A 19220-nucleotide genomic window follows, 5' to 3' on the forward strand; every position below is an offset into this window, starting at 1 on the left:
CCAAAAATTAACTAAATTCTGGATCATGGACTTAAATGTAAAACATAAAACTATAAAACTTTTAGAAGAAAAAAATAGGAGAAAATCTTCAGTATCTAGGGCTAGGCAGAGTTCTTAGACTTGACACCAAAATCACAGTCCATAGTGGGAAAAATCGAAAAGCTAGACCACATCAAAATTAAAAGCTTTTGTTCTTCCAAAGGTTATAAGAAGAGAATGAAAAGATGAACTACACATTTGCAGAAGACATTTGCAAACAACATATCTGACCAAGGAGTAGTATACAAAATATATAAAGAATTCTCAAAACTCAAGAGCAAAATAAAACGAAACAAAACAAAACAAAAAAAGCAAAAACTAACCAATTTGCAAACAACGTATCTGACCAAGGAGTAGTATACAAAATATATAAAGACTTCTGAAAACTCAAGAGCAAAACAAAACAAAACAAAACAAAAAACAAAAACAACTAACCAATTAGAATATGGGCAAAAGACATCAACAGATATTTCACAGAAGAGGACATACAGGTGGTAAATGATCACTGTTAAAGATTAGCCATCAGAGAAGTGCAAAATCACAGTTGAGAGATCACTCCACACCTACCACAATGGCTAAAATATAAAATAGTGACATACCAAAGCTGGTGAGAATCGGAAAAACTGAATCACTCATACATTGCTGGTGAGAATGTAAAATGTTACCATCACTGTGGAAAAAAAACAGCAGTTTCTTATAAAACAAAACATGCAGTTATGATACTATCCTGCAAGTGCATTTGAGCTCTTTTATCCTGGAGAAATGAAAACATGTTTACACAAAAACCTGCATACAAATGGTTGCAGCAGCTTTATTCATAAAAGCCAAAAACTTGAGAGAGCCTAGGTGTCCATCAACACGTGAGTGGGTTAAATAAGTTTCATACCATGAAATAGTTCATCCTGTAAAATACTACTCAGCAGTAAAAAGAAGCAAACTTTTCTTCTTTTTCTTTTTTTTTTGAGACAGGGTCTCGCCCTTTCACCCAGGCTGGAGTTCAGTGGCGTGATCACAGCACACTACAGCCTGGAACTCCCAGGCTGAAGCCACCCTCCCACCTCAGCTTCCCAGGTAGCTGGGACTACAGGCACACGTCACCATGCCCAGCTAACTTATGCATTTTTTTTTATAGAGATGGGGTTTCCGCCATGTTGCCCAGGCTGGTCTCAAACTCCTGGGCTCAAGCAATCCTCCCACCTCAGCCTCCCAAGTGCTGGGCTTATGGGCATGAGCCACCCATGCCTGGCCCAGAGCAAATTATTGATACAACCATTTGAATGAATCTCAAGCATATTATGATGGAAGAAAAACGCCCACTCCAAAATTACACAGTATATGACTCCATTTACATACAATTTTTGCAATGGCAAAATTTTAGACTTTTTAGAAAACCAAGACCTAGTTTTGGTTGACAGAGTTTTCTCTGTCAACCCCTGGCAGAGGGGTGGGGGTGGGGATGTGGAGATGCTGGCATTAAAGGGCAACAGGGGTGATGGAATTGTTCAATAGCTGGATTGTGGTGGTAGACACAGAAACCTACACACGTGATAAAACTGTATAGAAGTCAACACACTTTCACATGTGAGTACAGGCAAAACTGGGGAACTCCGAAGACTATTAGTAGTTTGTATGAATATCAAAATCTCAGTTATGATATTGTATTATGGTTTTGGAAAATGTTACCATTAGGAGAAAGTTGGGTGGAGGGTACATGGGATCTTTCTGAATGATTTCCTACAACTGCATGTGAGTCTACAGCCATTTCAATAACTTAAAAAAATCCAGCTTGCATAGTGCCAGATTAATTTAACAGACATTGGGAAGTAAATGGGGAAAGTAAATATAAGCCAAATTTTCTTCCAGGAAAAGTAAGAAGTTAGTTTTTCCTTTGAATTTAATATTCAGACAAATATAATTTTAAATACATATTTCATGAAGGTAAAGAAAATCAGTAAAAGGCTTCTAACAAGAAGAGCTATTGTTCTATTTAATTTAGGAGATAAAATATACAAAACAATCAATAGAGCAAAAGATGGAAAATAAAATAGCTTGAAAGCAAAAAGAATAATATGGGGCCACTGAACTGTGAACAAGCAACAGTTGTTAACAGGACTGCCAATGGATTAAACCACTCTATTAAAAGACAGATTCTCTCAGACCGGCTTATAAAAATAATTCTGACACCATGATTTTTATAAAGAGAGGGACATCTAAAAAAGCAGATTTTTTTAAAGAAAAAGGATGAATGAGGTTATACCCAGTCAAAACAAATAAAGAGAAAATGAGATGAGGTTAATATTAATATTAGAAAAGGAGGATTCAAGACAAAAATAATGGATGGACCACAAAGGCTATTTATAGGTGTAAATGGTAATTGCAGATGCATAATGGAAATGCCATATATTAATTTAATGAATAGCTGCAATTCCAATATAAAGCTCATGTCTGTTCCTTACACACCATCTCGGCTCCTCCGACCCTAGTCCGAGCCATCCACATGCCTCCCAGACTCCTCAAATAACTTCATAACTGGGTCCCCATTTCCATTCTAGCCCCTACACTCCTTCACACAGCAACCAATGATGTACTTTGCATACAAATTAAATCAATCCACTTAAGTTCTTAAAACACTCCAATGAGAACTGCTTGTACATGAAATCATATCCAAACTCCACACCTTGATGAGATGAGAGACAGTTCTTCCTCATGTGTCAATTCACCCTTTCCTAATGGCAACCAAACCCCCAATTTTTAAAATTCTTGGACCACGACTGTTCGGAATAAAGATGGCATTTCCCAGCTTCCCTTGCTGCTACGTATGGCCACGTGACTGACTTCCACCAGCCACGTGACTAACATCTGGCTGGGGAGCATAAGTAGAAGTGATGTTTGCAACTTCTTAAAGGACTTGTGTCCAGGTGAAGTGGCTCGCGCTTGCAATCCCAGCACTTTGGTAGGCCAAAGTGGGCAGATCACCTGAGGTCAGGAGTTCAAGGCTAGCCTGGCAAACATGGAGAAACCCTGTCTCTACTAAACATACAAAAATTAGCTGGGTATGGTGGTAGGCACCTGTAGTCCCAGCTACTTGGGAGGCTGAAGCAGGAGAATCACTTGAACGCAGGAGGCAGAGATTACAATGAGCCTAGATCGCACCACTGCACTCTAGCCTGGGCAAGAGAGCGAGACTCTGTCTCAAAACACAAAACAAAACGAACAAAACAACTTAATATTATCTGAAATTTCCTTATTCATTATCCATTTATTTAATGCCTATCTTTCTCCTACCCCTTACACTAAAATGTAAATTCCATGAGTGCGAGAGCCTTGTTTATTGATCACCACAACATCTGTGCTCTATCCAAGAGACTTTTTAAAAACTATTTTATTAAAAAACAATAGAGATGGGGTTTTGCTATGTTACCCAGGCTAGTCTTGAGCTCCTGGCCTCAAGCGATCCTACTGCCTGGGCCTCCCAAAGTGCTGGGATTATACCCATGAGTCACTGGGCCCAACCTCAAAAGACTTTCAATAAGCCTCAGTTGAATGAATGAATGAATGAATCAAATAATGGCTGGCAATATCAAATACACACAGACACACACAAAGAGAAAGTGTCAGAAACAGAATTGAGACAAATGTTAACACTATCAGTCTAAGCCAGTGAGTAGATAAAAAATAAATGAGGACATTCATGATTTTAATGTAATTTTTAGTGGAAAGGGGTCATGGATCAATAGCTCTATTTCTTATAAATTGTGCAAGCAGTCTATTCAATTACCATATTACGTTTGCAGAAATCAAACACATATTGAGACACAATAAATGGATACAATAAGTAGTATGAAGATATTATATATCTGACATTCTATGATTATTATGCAAAAAATTGAGAAATCGATAACAAGTATTTAAACAAGGTATTCAGTAATATTCTCCCAAATAACTACTGAGTGAATGAAAATATTATCTACAATTATAGACCATATAGTAAGTGATCACAATACATATAAAAATCTCCAGAATGGTGACAAAGCTATACGAAGAAGAAAATTTATATCTAAATTATTTCATTAATAAAAAAGAGAAAACTAAATAAAATAATTTACACAAATTATTATTATAAATGATAACAAATGATCAGAACAAGAAGAAAGCAAGAGAAAGGAAATGAAGAGAAAAGCTGAAAATACTAGAATGAAAACAGAGAAAAGGATTATTCATTAAATATAAGCATAGATTTTCCCCAAAATCACTAAAATAGACAATCATCTGGCATATCAAATTAATTAAAAATGAGAAAAACAAAAATTATAATTAAGAGAAGCTAAACAATGGTATGAGAACACTTTCAATTTTTTTTTTTTTTTTTTTTTTTTTTTGAGACAGAGTTTCATGCTTTTGCCCAGGCTGGGGTGAGGCAGTATCATCTTGGCTCACTGCAACCTCCACCTCCCGGGTTCAGTGATTCTCCTGCCTCAGCCTTCTATGTAGCTGGGATTACAGGTGCCCGCCACCATGCCCATCTAATTTTTGTATTTTTAGTGGAGACGGGGTTTCGCCATGTTGGCCAGGCTGGTCTCAAACAACTGATCTCAGGTGATCCACCCACCTCCGCCTCCCAACGTGCCAGGATTACAGGCGTGAGCCACTGTGCCCGGCCTCAAATAAATTTGTAAACAATGTTATATGTACGTAAATGCTAATAAACTAAGTAATTTTGAGGAATTCGTAACCTGAAGATAATATAAGTTTTCAAAATAGACTGAAGAACAATTAACTTCTAATGTTTATCAAATAATCACCTCAAAAAAATGAAAACAAAACAAAAAAGCAGTTTATGAACTAGCAAGCCTAAAGTCAAAGTTATAAATCAATTCCATACTGTATAGAATTTATTATAGATCACAGAAAATAATAGAAAGCAAACAAATTAATTTCATCATGCTAGGTTAACTATGTTTCAAGAAATAACAATGACACTTGTAATTTTGTATAAACTATAGGTCACTTTTATTTATAAATATGAATGAAAAAATAAAAATTAATGGCAAATCAAATTCAAAACTTACACTACAAATTCAAATTGCATTAAGAAAATGGGCTACCATGACAACTAACATTAACCCTAAGAATACAAAAATGATTTAATAATAGGAAATTTATTAATTATTACATCATGTCTAAACAAGAATAATCACATGATCCTATTATTAGAGATTAAAAGGCCATTTGAGGAAAAGCTATCATATATTCATGATTTTAAAAATGTTGGTAAGTTAGATATGGTTTGGCTGTATCCCCACCCAAATCTCATCTTGAATTGAAGCTCCCATCATTCCCACGTGTTGTGGGAGGGACCATCCCTGGGGGAGATCATTGAATCATAGGGGTGGTTTCCCCCATACTGTTCTCATGATAGTGAACAAGTCTCACAAGATCTGATGGTTTTATAACGGGTTTCCCTTTCATTTGGCTCCCATTCTCTCATCTGCCGCCCTGTAAGACATGCCTTTCACCTTCTACCATGAGTGTGAGGCCTCCCCAGCCACGTGGAACTGCAAGTCCATTAAACTTCTTTTACTTTATAAATTACCCAGTCTCGGGTATGTCTTTATCAGCAGCGTGAAAACAGACTAATACAGTAATAAGAGGTTAATTTCCTAAAATCAACTATCACCCTTACGGTTTATTAGTAATAAATAGGTTTCAGTCAATACAAATGGGATAAAATATACACTGCCAAAAAGAAGGTAACAAAATTGCTGCAATTTGTAGACGAAGTCATTGCAGGGATAAAGAGCCTAAGAAAATCGCTGGAAAAATCCATGACTGCTGTTTGTGTTTTCCCAAAATTCATACACTGAAATCCTAACCCCCATTGTGATGGTATTAGGAAGCAGGCCCTTAGAGAGGTGATTAGATCATGAAAGTACAGATTCATAAAAAGGATTAATCCCCTTATCCCAAGGGATGAAGGGATAAAAGGACCCAAGGAAATCAGTTGATATTCTGCAATCTGGGAGAGGGCCTTCACCAGAACCTTCTAGAACTGTAAGCAATGCATTTCTGTTGTTTATAAGCTACCTGGTCTGTAGTATTCAGTTACTGCAGCCTAAACCACCTAGACTCTTGCTAATGAGAGAATTCAGTAAGGCAGCCAGATGAAGCCCAAAATTCCAAAGCCATTTTCCACCATACTGGCAGAAAGGGGTTAGAAACATTTAATGAAAAATTAAAATCAGGTGCGGTGGCTCACATCTGTAATCTCAGCACTTTGGGACGCTGAGGTGGGCGAATCATCTGCGTTCAGGAGTTCAAGACCAGCCTGACCAATATGGTAAAACTCCATGTCTACTAAAAATACAAAAATTAGCCAGCATATGGTGGCGCGTGTCTGTAATCCCAGCTACTCAGGAAGCTGAGGTGGAAAAATCGCTTGAACCTGGGAGGCAGAGGCTGCAGTGAGCCAAGATCGCGTCACTGCGCTCCAGCCACAGAGGAGACTCTGTCTCAAAAAAAATAAATAAATAAAATAAAAATAAAAATAAAAAAGAAAAGAAAAGAGAAGAAAAAGAAAAGAAAAGGAAAATTAGCCAGGTGTGGTGTCTAATGCCTGTAATCCCAGCACTTTAGGAGGCTGAGGTGGGCAGATCATGGGGTCAAGAAATCAAGACCATCCTGGCCAACACAGTGAAACCCTGTCTCTTCTAAAAATACAAAAATTAGCTGGGCGTGGTGGCATGCACCTGTAGTCCCAGCTACTTGGGAGGCTGAGGCAGGAGAATTGCTTGAACCTGGGAGGCAGAGGTTGTAGTGAGCCGAGATGGCGCCACTGCACTCCAGCCTGGTGACAGAGTGAGATTCCGTCAAGAAAGAAAGAAAGAAGGAAAGAAAGGAAAGAAAGGAAAGAAAGGAAAGAAAAGAAAAGAAAGAAAGAAAGAAAGAAAAAGAAAGAAAGAAAGAAAAGAAAGAAAAGAAAGAAAGAAAGAAAGAAAAAGAAAGAAAGAAAGAAAAGGTAAATTAAAATCCTATTCACCATGGCAAATATAGGAAAAAACATAAAAAACAAAAAAACAGACAGCAGTACCTTGACAAGACAGTGTCGGGCCTGCTCCCCAGTGTCTGGCTGGGAGGGAGTCAGGAGTGTAGGGATCAGGGCCCACTGATCAGAGTCAGGTGGCTGTAGCCACCTCCCTGGTCTCTTGGCTGCACCCTTGAACCTCAGAACTCTATCCTGTGGGTCAAGAGCATTGGAGCCGTGGTCAGAGGCTCCTCCAGGACACCATCCCTGAAGCACAGGAAGACCCTTGTTCCCTCTCCTGAACCTGCCTTTGGTTACTTCTTGTTTGGGGTTTGAAGCGATTTACCTGACTGACCCCAAGAGGTCCCCATCAGCTTCCATGCCTGTCTGGCTCCTTTCTCTGCTTCCTCTGAAATTTAACAAGTTCAGGGCCAAGATTCTACCTCTGATAGCATCCATCCTAATCATCTTTCCTTTCTCTCCTGTTTGCTTCATTGAGAGAGAGTCTCACTCTGACACCCAGGCTAGAGTGCAGTGGCACGATCCTAGGTCACTGCAGCCTCGAACTCCTGAGCTCAAGTGATCCTCCCACCTCAGCCTCCCAAGTAGCTGGGACCACAGGTATGCACCACAAGACCCAGCTAATTTTTAGTTTTTTTTGGAGAGACGGGGTCTCTGTGTGTTGCCCTAGCTGGTCTTGAACTCTTGAACTCAAGCAGTTCTCAGCCTCTCAAAGTGCTGGGATTACAGGCATGAGCCACCATACTCAGCCTATTTAGATAACTTTCAATGAAAATTCTGCACCTTACTGGGCATCTACAGTTCACATCATACGCTATGCGTTAAACACTTGAGGATAAGTAGATTGAATTAAAAAAATACATTTAAATAAAATTTGCGAAGGTTCTATGGAACAGAGATATGGAACCACTGGTGCCAGGACTTTCCTGATAATGTGACCAGTGATTTTTCTCCTCTCCCCACCTACAGCCGCTAGTCAGCTCATCTCAGTTACAGGCTGAAGTACCAGCCATGAGGTTATTTTGAAGGGTTTTTAAAAATTACTTTTAATCGGCCAGGTGCGGTGGCTCATACCTATAATCCCAGCACTTTGGGAGGCTGAGGCAGGTGGATCACGAGGTCAAGAGATCGAGACCATCCTGGCCAACATGGTGAAATCCCATTTCTACTAAAAATATAAAAATTAGCTGGGTGTGGTGGTAGGCACCTGTAGTCCCAGCTACTCAGCAGGCTGAGGCAGGAGAATCACTTGACCCAGGAGGCAGAGTCTGCAGTGAGCTGAGATCAAGCCACTGCACTCCAGCCTGGCAACAGAGCGAGACTCTGTCTCAAAAAACAAAACAGAACTAAAATTACATTCAATCAATTTATTTTTTTGTGATCATAAAATCATTTCAGACTTCTTCCCAAAATATGAGTTTTCAGCATATTAACTGGACATAAGGCTGGTATGTGGAGAGCAGCATCTGTGACAGTCCTGCCTTGGGCCTCCTGCAGCCTCTGCAGCAGAGGGTCATACAGCGGCTTTCGGTGACAGCTGCCACTCAGTGGTCTCCAGTGAGTTCTTTTCCTCCTGGCAGCTGGCAGCTGCATTAATTTTGATTTTAGGCTTTATTGATTGATTGATTGATTGATTTTGAGACAGAGTCCCGCTCCATCACCCAGGCTGGAGTGCAAGGGCGTGATCTCAGCTCACTGTAACCTCCGCCTCCTGGGTTCAGGTGATTCTCCTGTCTCAGCCTCCTGAGTTGCTGGGATTACAGGTGCATGCCACCACGCCTGGCTAATTTTTTTGTATTTTTAGTAGAGACGCGGTTTCACCATATTGGTCAGGCTGGTCTCTAACTCCTGACCTCAGGTGATCCACCTGCCTCGGCCTCCCAAAGTACTGGGATTACAGGCGTGAGCCACCATGCCCAGTGGGCTTTTATACTCTCATATCAACTTTGTGCTCTGTTTACCATAACCATGGGCATGTGAACTAGAAATGCTTTAAATTCCTATCACTTCTCCCCTTTTTGTTTTTGCCACTGAAAACAATTGTTGGATAACGTAATTTTGCTAATTTGAGATTTTTTTTTTTTTTTTTTTTGAGACAGGATCTGGCTATCACCCAGGCTGGAGTGCAGTGACGCGATCATGGCTCACTGCAGCCTCAACCTCCTGGGCACAAGTGATCCTCCTGCCTCAACCTCCCCAGTAGTTGGGACCACAGGTGCATGTCACCACACCCAGCTAATTTTTTGATTTTTGGTAGAGACCGAGTCTCACCATGTCGCCTAGGCTCCTGTCAAACTCCTGGGCTCAAGTGATCCTCCTGCCTCAGCCTCCCAAAGTGTTGGAATTACAGACATGAGCTACCACGCCCAGACTAATTTGAGACTTTGTTAACTTTACTGAATAATAACAGAATAGACCATATAGCCTAATACAAACAAGTATAAAGAAAAAATTACATTCATTTTTGTGCCATTCAAAATAAGTACAGTCAGAATTTTTTCCATTTTTTTCTCTGACTATAAATGGATGCATAATAGATGAATATAAATGGGCATATAATAGATGTAGGATGGTAATGTAATTATACTGTAAATTCCATCTCTATCTTGGCTTTTCCATTTAGTATAAAGTGAAAATATTATTTCTAATAATTATATAATATTTATCTTTATAATTGCATTTTCCTACATCTCTCACTGATTTTATATGATAGATTACTAAATGTAGAATTACTAAATGTAGAATTATTTTAAATCACAGGGTTTGAACATATTTTAAATTATAGGGCTTTAAAAATTATGGCTAAGTATCACCAAATAGTTTTCTGAAAAGTTGTACAATTTACAGATTTACATTTCTACAAAGAAATTGTAAATATATTTCTTTCTATTCACATTTCTATCAGTGTTATATGAGTTGGCCCTTTTTTTTTTTTAGATGGAGTTTCACTCTGTCGCCCAGGCTGGAGTGCAGTGGCTTGGTCTCGGCTCACTGCAGCCTCCGCCCCCCGGGCTCCAGTGATTCCCCTGCCTCAGCCTCCCAGGTAGCTGGGACTACAGATGTGTGCCACCACGCCCAGCTAATTTTTGTATTTTTAGTAGAGACAGGGTTTCACCATGTTGGCCAGGCTGGTCTCAAACTCCTGACTTCAGGTGATCCACCCACCTCAGCTTCCCAAAGTGCTGGGATTACAGGCGTAACCTACTGCACCCAGCCGAGTTTGCCTATTTTATCTTGCTCTTGACAACTTTGAGTATTACATGATTTATTTTCCATTCTGAGAAGACAACGGTTAACCAATCCGTATTTTAATTAACATTTCTAAGATTTCCGGTGAGGTCGAGCTGTTTTAATGTTTATTTCCAATGTCTATCAGTTGTCTATTGCTCTTTATCCCATTTATTGTCAAGAGGTTTCACATAGCTTTACAAATGTTCTGTACATGTGCTTTATTCTATAAATTGCCATATTTTTGCCAGTTTGCTAGCTTTTTTGTTTGTTTGCTTTTTGAGACAGGGTCTCGCTCTGTTGTCTAGGCTGGAGTGCAGTGGCATGATCATAGCTCCCTGCAGCCTCGACCTCCCAGGCTAAATTGATCCTCCCACCTCAGCCTCCCTAGTACCTGGGACTACAGGCATGTACCACCATGTCTGGCTAATTTTTGTATTTGTTTGTAGAGTCAGGATCTTGCTTTGTTACCCAGGCTGGTCTCAAACTCCTGGGCTGAAGCGATCCTCCGCCTCAGCCTCCCAAAGTGCTGGGATTACAGGCGTGAGACACTGCGTCCAGCCTTTGTTAGCTTTTTAAATATTCTTATAATTTAATAGTATAAATTAGTAGTATTATTTGATTGTTCCATTGCCTCCAGTGCTTAGAAAATTATTTCCTACTTAGAAATTAGCTACATATTGATAGGTAATTTCTCCACCTTTTCAAAACAGTTTAAAACAATAGTGTTAAATAGACTAAAGATCAATTACACTTATGAATAAGGATAACTAAAAGAAAAACCCAAATTACCAAGCCCAGAAGGAAGCCAGGATCAGAACCAGATCAGTAAACCTAACTCGCTGCCTTGTCCCAAATGTCAAGCTCATTAAAATTCTGTAATTAAGTGGCTCTCAAACTCAAGCCAGTGTCGACGTCACCCAGAGGGCTAATGGGAACAGACTGCTGGGCCACAGGCCTGGAGTTTCAGATTCAATAGGTCAGTATTGAATATTCGATTCAATAGGTGGGGCCCAGGAGTTTGCATTTCTTTTTCTTTTTCTTTTTTGAGACAGGGTCTCACTCTGTCGCCCAGGCTGGAGTGAAGTGGTGCAATCACGGCTCACTGCAGCCTCAACTGCCTGGATTCCGGCGATGTCCTCACCTCGGCCTCCAGAATAACTGAGACTACAAGCATGTGCCACCACGCCAGGCTAATTTTTTAAATTATTATTTCTAGGGATGGGGTTTTGCTATGTTGCCCATACTGGTCTTGAACCCCTGTGCTCAAGAGAACTTCCCATCTCTGCCTCCTAAAGTGCTGGGATTATAGGTGTGAGTCACTTGCCGGGCCAGAATTCCCATTTCTAACAAGTTCCAGGTATTACTAATGCTGCTGGTCCAGGAACCACACTTTGAGAACCACTGTTGACAGGAATGCTTCCCATATTCCATTTTTCCACACTTGGTAAGATCCCTGTAGGGATTGAAGGTTTGCTGTCAGTCTAGCAGACCTTGATATAGACGTCACTGCTGAAAACTATTAAGGTTCCATTAGATGATTAAGAATGGAAGACAGGCCAGGCACGGTGGCTCACACCTGTAATCCCAGCACTTTGGGAGGCTGAGGCCGGCAGATCACCTGAGGTCAGGAGTTCCAGACCAGCCTGGCCAACATGGTGAAACCCCGTCTCTAATAAAAACACAAAAATTAGCTGGGCATGGTGGTGGGCGTCTGTAATCCCAGCTACTTGGGAGGCCGAGGCAGGAGAATTGCTTGAACCCGGGAGGTGGAGGTGGCAGTGAGCTGAGATTGCGCCCCTGCACTCCAGCCTGGGCAACAGAGTGAGACTCCGTCTCAAAAAAAAAAAAAAAATGTCACTGTCAATGGTTGACTATATTTCCTTCCAGTCTTTTTATGCATAACAGATTTGCGGTCACATTGTACTGTAGCTTTTTGTATGTAATATTTCCTTCACATGTCACAACCATAAAATGCAAATGCTCTCAACTGTCCATGGGTCAAGAATTTTATTTATTTTATTATTATTATTTTTTTTTGAGACAGAATCTCCCTCTGTTGCCCAGGCAAGAGTGCAGTGGCATGATTATAGCTCACTGCAGCCTCAACCTCCTGGGCTCAGGCAATCCTCCTGCCTCAGCCTCCCAAGTAGATAGAACTACAGGTATGTACCACCATGCCTGGCTAATTTTTAAATTTTTGTAAAGAAAGCATGTCACTCATTGCCTAGGCTGCTCTTAAACTCCTGCTTTGGCCTCCTAAAGTGCTGGGATTATAGGTATGAGCCACTGTGCCAGGCCTAAAGTCAATAATTTTAAAACCAAACCACCTGCCCATCTCTGCCATCACCCTGGGACCAGCTTATAAAATGTCCCAGACAAAAGCCTGGGCCTGGGCTGGGAAGAACCAGGTTTTGCATCAGGACCTGAGACAGAGATCAAGATTCCTAGACCAGGCCGGGCACGGTGGCTCATGCCTGTAATCCCAACACTTTGGGAGGCCGAGGTGAGTGGATCACTTGAGGCCAGGAGCTCAAGATCAGCCTGGCCAAAGTGGCAAAACCCCGTGTTTACTAAAAATAAATAAAAAATAAAAAATAAAAAGCTGGGTATGGTGGCACACACCAGTAGTCCCAGCTACTTGGGTGGCTGAAGAATGAGAATCACTTGAACCTGGGAGGTGGAGGCTGCAGTGAGCCAAGATGATGCAACTGCACTCCTGCCTGGGCAACAGAGACAGACTCTGTCTCAAAAATTAAAAAAAAAAAGAGTCCAGGACCAAAGCAGAAATGGAAAGCCACAGGAGACACAAGACGACAGCAAGAACTGGGATGGAGAGACAAAAGGTAAAGCCTTTCCGGAAAGGTTTCTGGGGAGTAGATGTAGGTATTTTACTGCACCTGCTGCATATTCTCCCACCAGATGAGTGAGGATTGGACAGCAGCAGACCTATGATTGACAACCAGGGAGAGGCAAAGCAAGTCAGCGTGGCAAACAGACTTTGATCCCAACCAAATTGGGGAACGAGTGCCCTATGCACTTTCAAGCTACGGTAATTTACAATGTCTTGCACATTGCACACAGCAGTGGGATAAACAAGCTATTCTAAAGACCAGCTTGCAGAATGGCTCCCTGGACTTCATGTGTGCTCGGGAGTATTGCCCAAAAGTCCTGAGCATGCAAAAAAACCAGGGAGCTATTACAGGCTTCTTGTCTCCCAACCTTTAGCCCCGGACTCATTCCAACACGACCAGCACCATCCAATGAGCAGATCTATTTGCTCACAAACTATGAGTATTTCATTTCTTAAAACAGAAAGTCTAAATTAGTGAAGTCTTCATGAATAAGGTTTGATTGTGAATAAGATAAAAATGTGAGCAAAGGAACCCAGTTCTACATGAGATGTTTTCGGCATCACTCTGGCCGAGGTATTCTTGAACCTCACGGTGGCAAAAGTAAGACACAGAAACAGCTCAGCTCTCCTCACCAAGTGCGGGACTCATTTCTCTGTTTCTTCAGAGGGAAAAGAGGTTAAGAGAAGTGTTGGCTGGCCCCTGGGACCGGCAGACCTGTTTAATCTCCCACGATCCTTTCATGTATGCTCACTATAGCTTGCTGTCTGCAAACTCACGGCAGAACACTGTTGCACAGGGCTTGAGGTCAAGGAGGAGAAAATGAAAAAGGCTGCAGGGGTGAATTCAGGCAAACACCATGATAAAATAGCAGGGCTCTTTCCTCTGCCACTTGGGGACATCTACTGTATCATAAGCCTCTTATTCTTCAATACAAGTAGGCACATGATGTGTGGTGTAAACAAATGGTGGAAAAGCAGGGACCCTGAGGACCGTGCTTGACTTCTTGGCAGTTGCAATTAACCTGCAGCATTGAGCAGGAAGGCTACCCCCCAGTCCCGAGTCTCAGCCCTGCTCAGTCCCTTCCTTCCCTCTTCTCCTCTCTGCCATTCCCATATACCATATCCTAAGGCTGACTCCAAACAGTTTCACATTTCCTCAGCAAATATATCACTGCAGTAACAGCAAACACACAGAAGCTTGATGAACGAAGACTAAGAACACAATCACAGCTTTACAAGTTATGCATAGGAAAGCGGTTCTGAACTGGCTGCCAAGAGTCTCACACCCAGAGGGCTGAGCGTATGCCGGGAGGACTGGAGACCCTGGGGCGTGACTCTCAGACCATCCTCCCCAGAAAGGAAGCCGCATTTGTAGCCAACTATATTCCCCCTTCACTGATAACCAATTTCCTGCAAAGAGCCAGGGGCTCATAACTTTTGCGACTAGTGACAACCAATAAATAGCTGTTTTTGCTGAATCCCATTTGATTTTATTCTACCCTTGGCAGTATAGGCTAGAACACCAGTAAGGAGAGCACTGGAAAAAAATTATTTTATTTATTTGTTTATTTATTTTTGAGATAGGGTCTTGTTCTGTCACCCAGGCTGGAGTGCAGTGGCTCAATCTCAGCTCACTGCAACCTCCACCTCCCAGGAACAGATGATTCTCATGCTTCAGCCTCCTGAGTAGCTAGGATTACAGGAGATTACCACCATATCCAGCTAATTTTTTTTTTTTTGTATTTTTTTTCAGTAGAGATGAGGTTTCACCATGTTGGCCAGGCTGGTCTCAAACTCCCGGCCTCAAGTGATCCACCCATCTCGGCCTCCCTAAGTGCTGGGATTACAGGCATAAGCCACCCTGTCTGGCCTGGAAAAAGGATTTTATTAGGAAAAGGCACCTAGTGTTTGATAGGATTGCTTCTCAGTGATACAGAGAATAGCTTTGGTTATAGGTTTCCTCTAAGGTAGGAAGAAACCTAAGCCTGGGGAGAACGGAAGGCTTGGGGCAACAATGTCAGATCAGAAGTTGAAGTCCAATGACAGAATCTTTACCCTTTATGGAAGCTAGCCTCCAAAGCGATCCACAATGGCTCCTGCCTCCTGGCATTCACCGGGAGGCTGTTCTCTCTCACACTTAATAGGGATGACCTGTGTAACCAAGAGAATATTGTAGAAATGATGGTGTCCAACTTGATAGCTAGGGAATAAAAGATATCACTGCTCTTGCCTAGCACTGTCCTGGATCACTGGCTTTGAGGGAAACTGGCTGCCATGTCAGGAGTACACTCAAGCAGCATTGTGGCAAGGTCTGTGCAGTAGGGACCTGAGGGCTCCCGTCAACCACCAGCGTCACCTTGCCAGCCAGGTGAGTGAGCCACCAGGAAGCACATCTTCCAGTCCAGTCAAGCCCAAGGCGGGTCACAGCTCCAGCCAGCATCTTGGCTTCAACTGGATTAGAGACCCTGAGCTAGAACCACCCAGCTTAGCCAGCTTTCAAATTCCCAACCCACAGAAACTAAGTGAGATAGAAAATATTTAGTGTTGTTTTCTGGCCCTAGATTTTGGTGTAATGTATTATGCAGCCAAAGATCACAGATATAGACCCTTCTAGAAGTAGTCTCAGATCTGTTTCCACGGAAAACTGACTTTGTCACTGATGGGAAGCCTTGCTAGAGTCTCTTAAGTAGGATGGTCTTCTTTCAAGGATATCAGTACCTCCTAAGATCAATATCTTCTGCCTGGATATCTGGAGGTGAAAAGCTACTTTTCTTATTTTTTATTTTTATTTTATTTTTTGAGACAGGGTCTCACTCTTGTCACCCAGGATGGAGTGCAGTGGCACAATCACAGCTCACTGCAGCCTCAAACTCCTGGCCTCAAGCAATCCTCCTGCCTCAGCTCCAGAGTAGCTAGGACTACAGGTGCACACCACCATGCCCAGCTAATTTTTCCATTTGCTTTACAGACAAGGTCTCACTGTGTTGGGAAAGCAACCTTTCTGCTTTTTTTTTATATTATCTTCAATCACTTCAAGGAAGGAAACACACACATGTATATATATGTGCACACACACACATGCACACACTCAGCTTTCTTCTAAACCTGAAAAACCACTCAAGCACTGGGAACCTGAACTCTTTTCCAGAAACAAGCCAATGCTGTAGAAGTTTTAAGTACCATTTTTTCACGCTGTCTCTGAAGGGGCAGGCAGTCGCAGAGGGAAGAAGGGGAGGCTGATTACTGAGAATTGATGGATGTTTTTGTTCTTGCTTGCTAGTCGTAAAATTCTGAGCTGGGTGAGCACTAGCAGGAGACGAAAGCCACAGCCACGAAGTCTGTGCCTTCCAGCACTGATTTAAATATTTCAAGATGGAATTTTCCCTCCTTTCTCCAGCCTATCTTTTCACCCTGAGTGTGGAAGAAAATCTTAAGTAAGACAAAAACATGGAGACTTTGTGAGCATTATAGCATGTCTGAATTAAGCTACAGGCAGTCCACATACTGTAAGAGAAATATTTCCTTGCAGTGTACATGCTTTACTGTGATGAACCTGGAAGACTGAGGAAGCAGGAGTGTAGATTAAGTAGCCATAGCTCCTTCTCACCCAGATGAGGGCCAGAAAGAAGAATGCTTAGAGCTTACAAGGCCTTGGAACATTCTCCTAGGCTGGAGTGGGCCCTAAGGATGGAGGTAAAGAGTAGGAAGCATTCAGGGGCTCAGGTGCCATGGCTCACTCCTGTAAACTCAGCACTTTAGGAGGCCAAGGCAGGAAGATTGCTTGAGGCTAGGAGTTTGAGACCAGCCTGGGCAACATAGCAAGACGCCATCTCTACCAAAAAACACACAAAAAAATAGCAGGGTATGGTGGCTTGCACCTGTGGTCCCAGCCACTTGGAAGGCTGAAGTGGGAGGATTACTTGAGTCCAGGAGTTCAAGGCTGCAGTGAGCTACGGTTGCATCACTACACTCCAGGCTGGGTGATGGAAAATACACAAAAAACAAACAAGCAAAAAGGCATTCAGGAGAATAGACGGAGAAAGAGAGAAAGAAGAAGGAGAAACACCCAGGGGAGAAGCAACTCGCCAAGGCCCATCAGAATGGACCTCCATGGGTCAAAAGATGGCCAGATGGGAAACAATATTCCTTCATCTTCTGAACTCTGGGGTCATTTCTTATTTCCACCAGGGGACTCTACCTATCGGTCCTTACAAGTGTCAAGTCATAACTGAAGGTTCCATGAGCACTGCAATATTCTCCTTGCATGGTGAGTAGGGTCCTGGAGATCTTCCGGATCCTAACATCAGTTCAGGGAGATGGCGTTTTCCTATCAGCAGTGGGGGGTTCACGAGTCCCTGTCTCACTCTCCCCTGACCCTGGATGTCCTCTGGGACCAGGTCCCATCTCTCTGCTCATCCTCATATATGCACCTTCCCACGGTGAGCTCATCCTTGCCTATAATTTTACCCACCAGCTCTCATGAATCTCAATCCGCTGTTGCAGCCCCAACTGATTTCAGCTGTGCATAGACTTCCTCCCTTTACTTGGCTGCTTGACCCTCACCTTCCACTCAGCATGTCCAACTGAGGATTCAACCCCGCAAGACTTCTCTGTTGCTCCATGATCTGACCCCTGCCAATAACAGAAAGTTGGGAACTCTGGCGTCAGCCTCACCTCTTCTCTTTATTCAGGCCCTAAATCCATTCTGCCAGTGGGTCTTGAGGTCTTGCCCTTCAAATGGTACCTTAGTCATGGTCAATGACTTCCCCATGTCAACCCCTTTTCAAACTCTCATCATGGCAGACCTGAAATGCCCTCTTTTCTTTCTTTGCATTTAATTCCAGCCATATTTCAAGGTTCAAAGCAAGTGTCACATTCCCTAAATTCTTGTCTGACCCTTCAAGACTGTATTTTCCTCCTTTCTTGCCCTTCCATTCATCTATTGAAACAAATAGTTATTGAGGGCTTGCTGTGTACAGCATGCACAGAGTGAGCTACAACTCTGAAGCCCTGTGCTTCAAGAAGTTACAGTCTAGTGACCATCATACTAATTAATCACTTGTTTGCTTTCCCTCTCTTAATTGTGTTTCCCTAGCCAAATTATTATTTTTGTTTGTTTGTTTGAGACAGGGTCTTGCTCTGTTGCCCACGCTAGAGTGCAGTGGTGTGATCATAGCTCATTGCAGCTTTGAACTCCTGGGCTCAAGCAATCTTCCTGCCTCAGCCTCAAGAGTAGCTGGGACTACAGGCATGCGCCATCACATTTGGCTAATTTTAAAAATTTTTTGCAGAGACGGGATCTCGCTATGTTATCCAGGCTGGTCTTGAACTCCTGGCCTCAAGCGATCCTCCTGTCTTGGCCTCCCAAAGCGTTGGAACTACAGGCATGAGCCACCAAATTTGGCTTCCCCAGCCAACTTCTGAAATAGCTAGGCCTGAGTCTTAAATGCCTTTTGTAAAACCCACAAACACTGATAGATTATAGCGTACATAAGTTCTCACTAAATACTTGTTGGTTCTATGCAAGATGGGTACCTGAATAAGACTAGAAAGACACACCAACTGCAACCCTTATCTAGGTTAGAGAAATCTCTTGGTGAAAGGAAAAAACAGTATTGAGAAATTAAAAAAAAGAAAAATCATGCTGTGTCTGAATGGCGTTTTACATGTCTAACCGGTAATTTAATTTAATTTGACAGACAACTTATGTGATTCAAATTTTTTAAAATAATGATTGATAACCCACTCCCTAAATTTTATAATCATAAAATAATTGTCACATTTTAAGAGTAGAGAACTAATATAAAAATGATTTCATTATACTTTAATAATTACAATGTTAGATGTTTGGAATTTCCTAAGAGATTTTACAAGATAGAAACAGGATCTAATTGAGAAGCACTGAATACACATTCTTAGACAAAACCATTCTCTCTCATTAAGTGCAAGGATATTGACGGGATCCAAATGTACCAGGCAACCATGCCATTCTCTCAGCAAAGATATCCCGGAACTGGAGTCAAAGGCAGAACCGGTTCAGATAATATCAGTGTGCCC

General features: G+C 42.1%; 1 protein-coding gene across 5 annotated transcripts in view; it reads right to left on the bottom strand.

The window, feature by feature from the left end:
- Window positions 1-19220, bottom strand: part of CALN1 (calneuron 1) — a 625214-nt gene that overhangs the window by 226600 nt on the left and 379394 nt on the right. The window lies entirely within an intron of this gene.

Source organism: Pongo abelii, chromosome 6 (assembly GCF_028885655.2).
Source record: "Pongo abelii isolate AG06213 chromosome 6, NHGRI_mPonAbe1-v2.0_pri, whole genome shotgun sequence".
NCBI lineage: Eukaryota > Metazoa > Chordata > Mammalia > Primates > Hominidae > Pongo > Pongo abelii.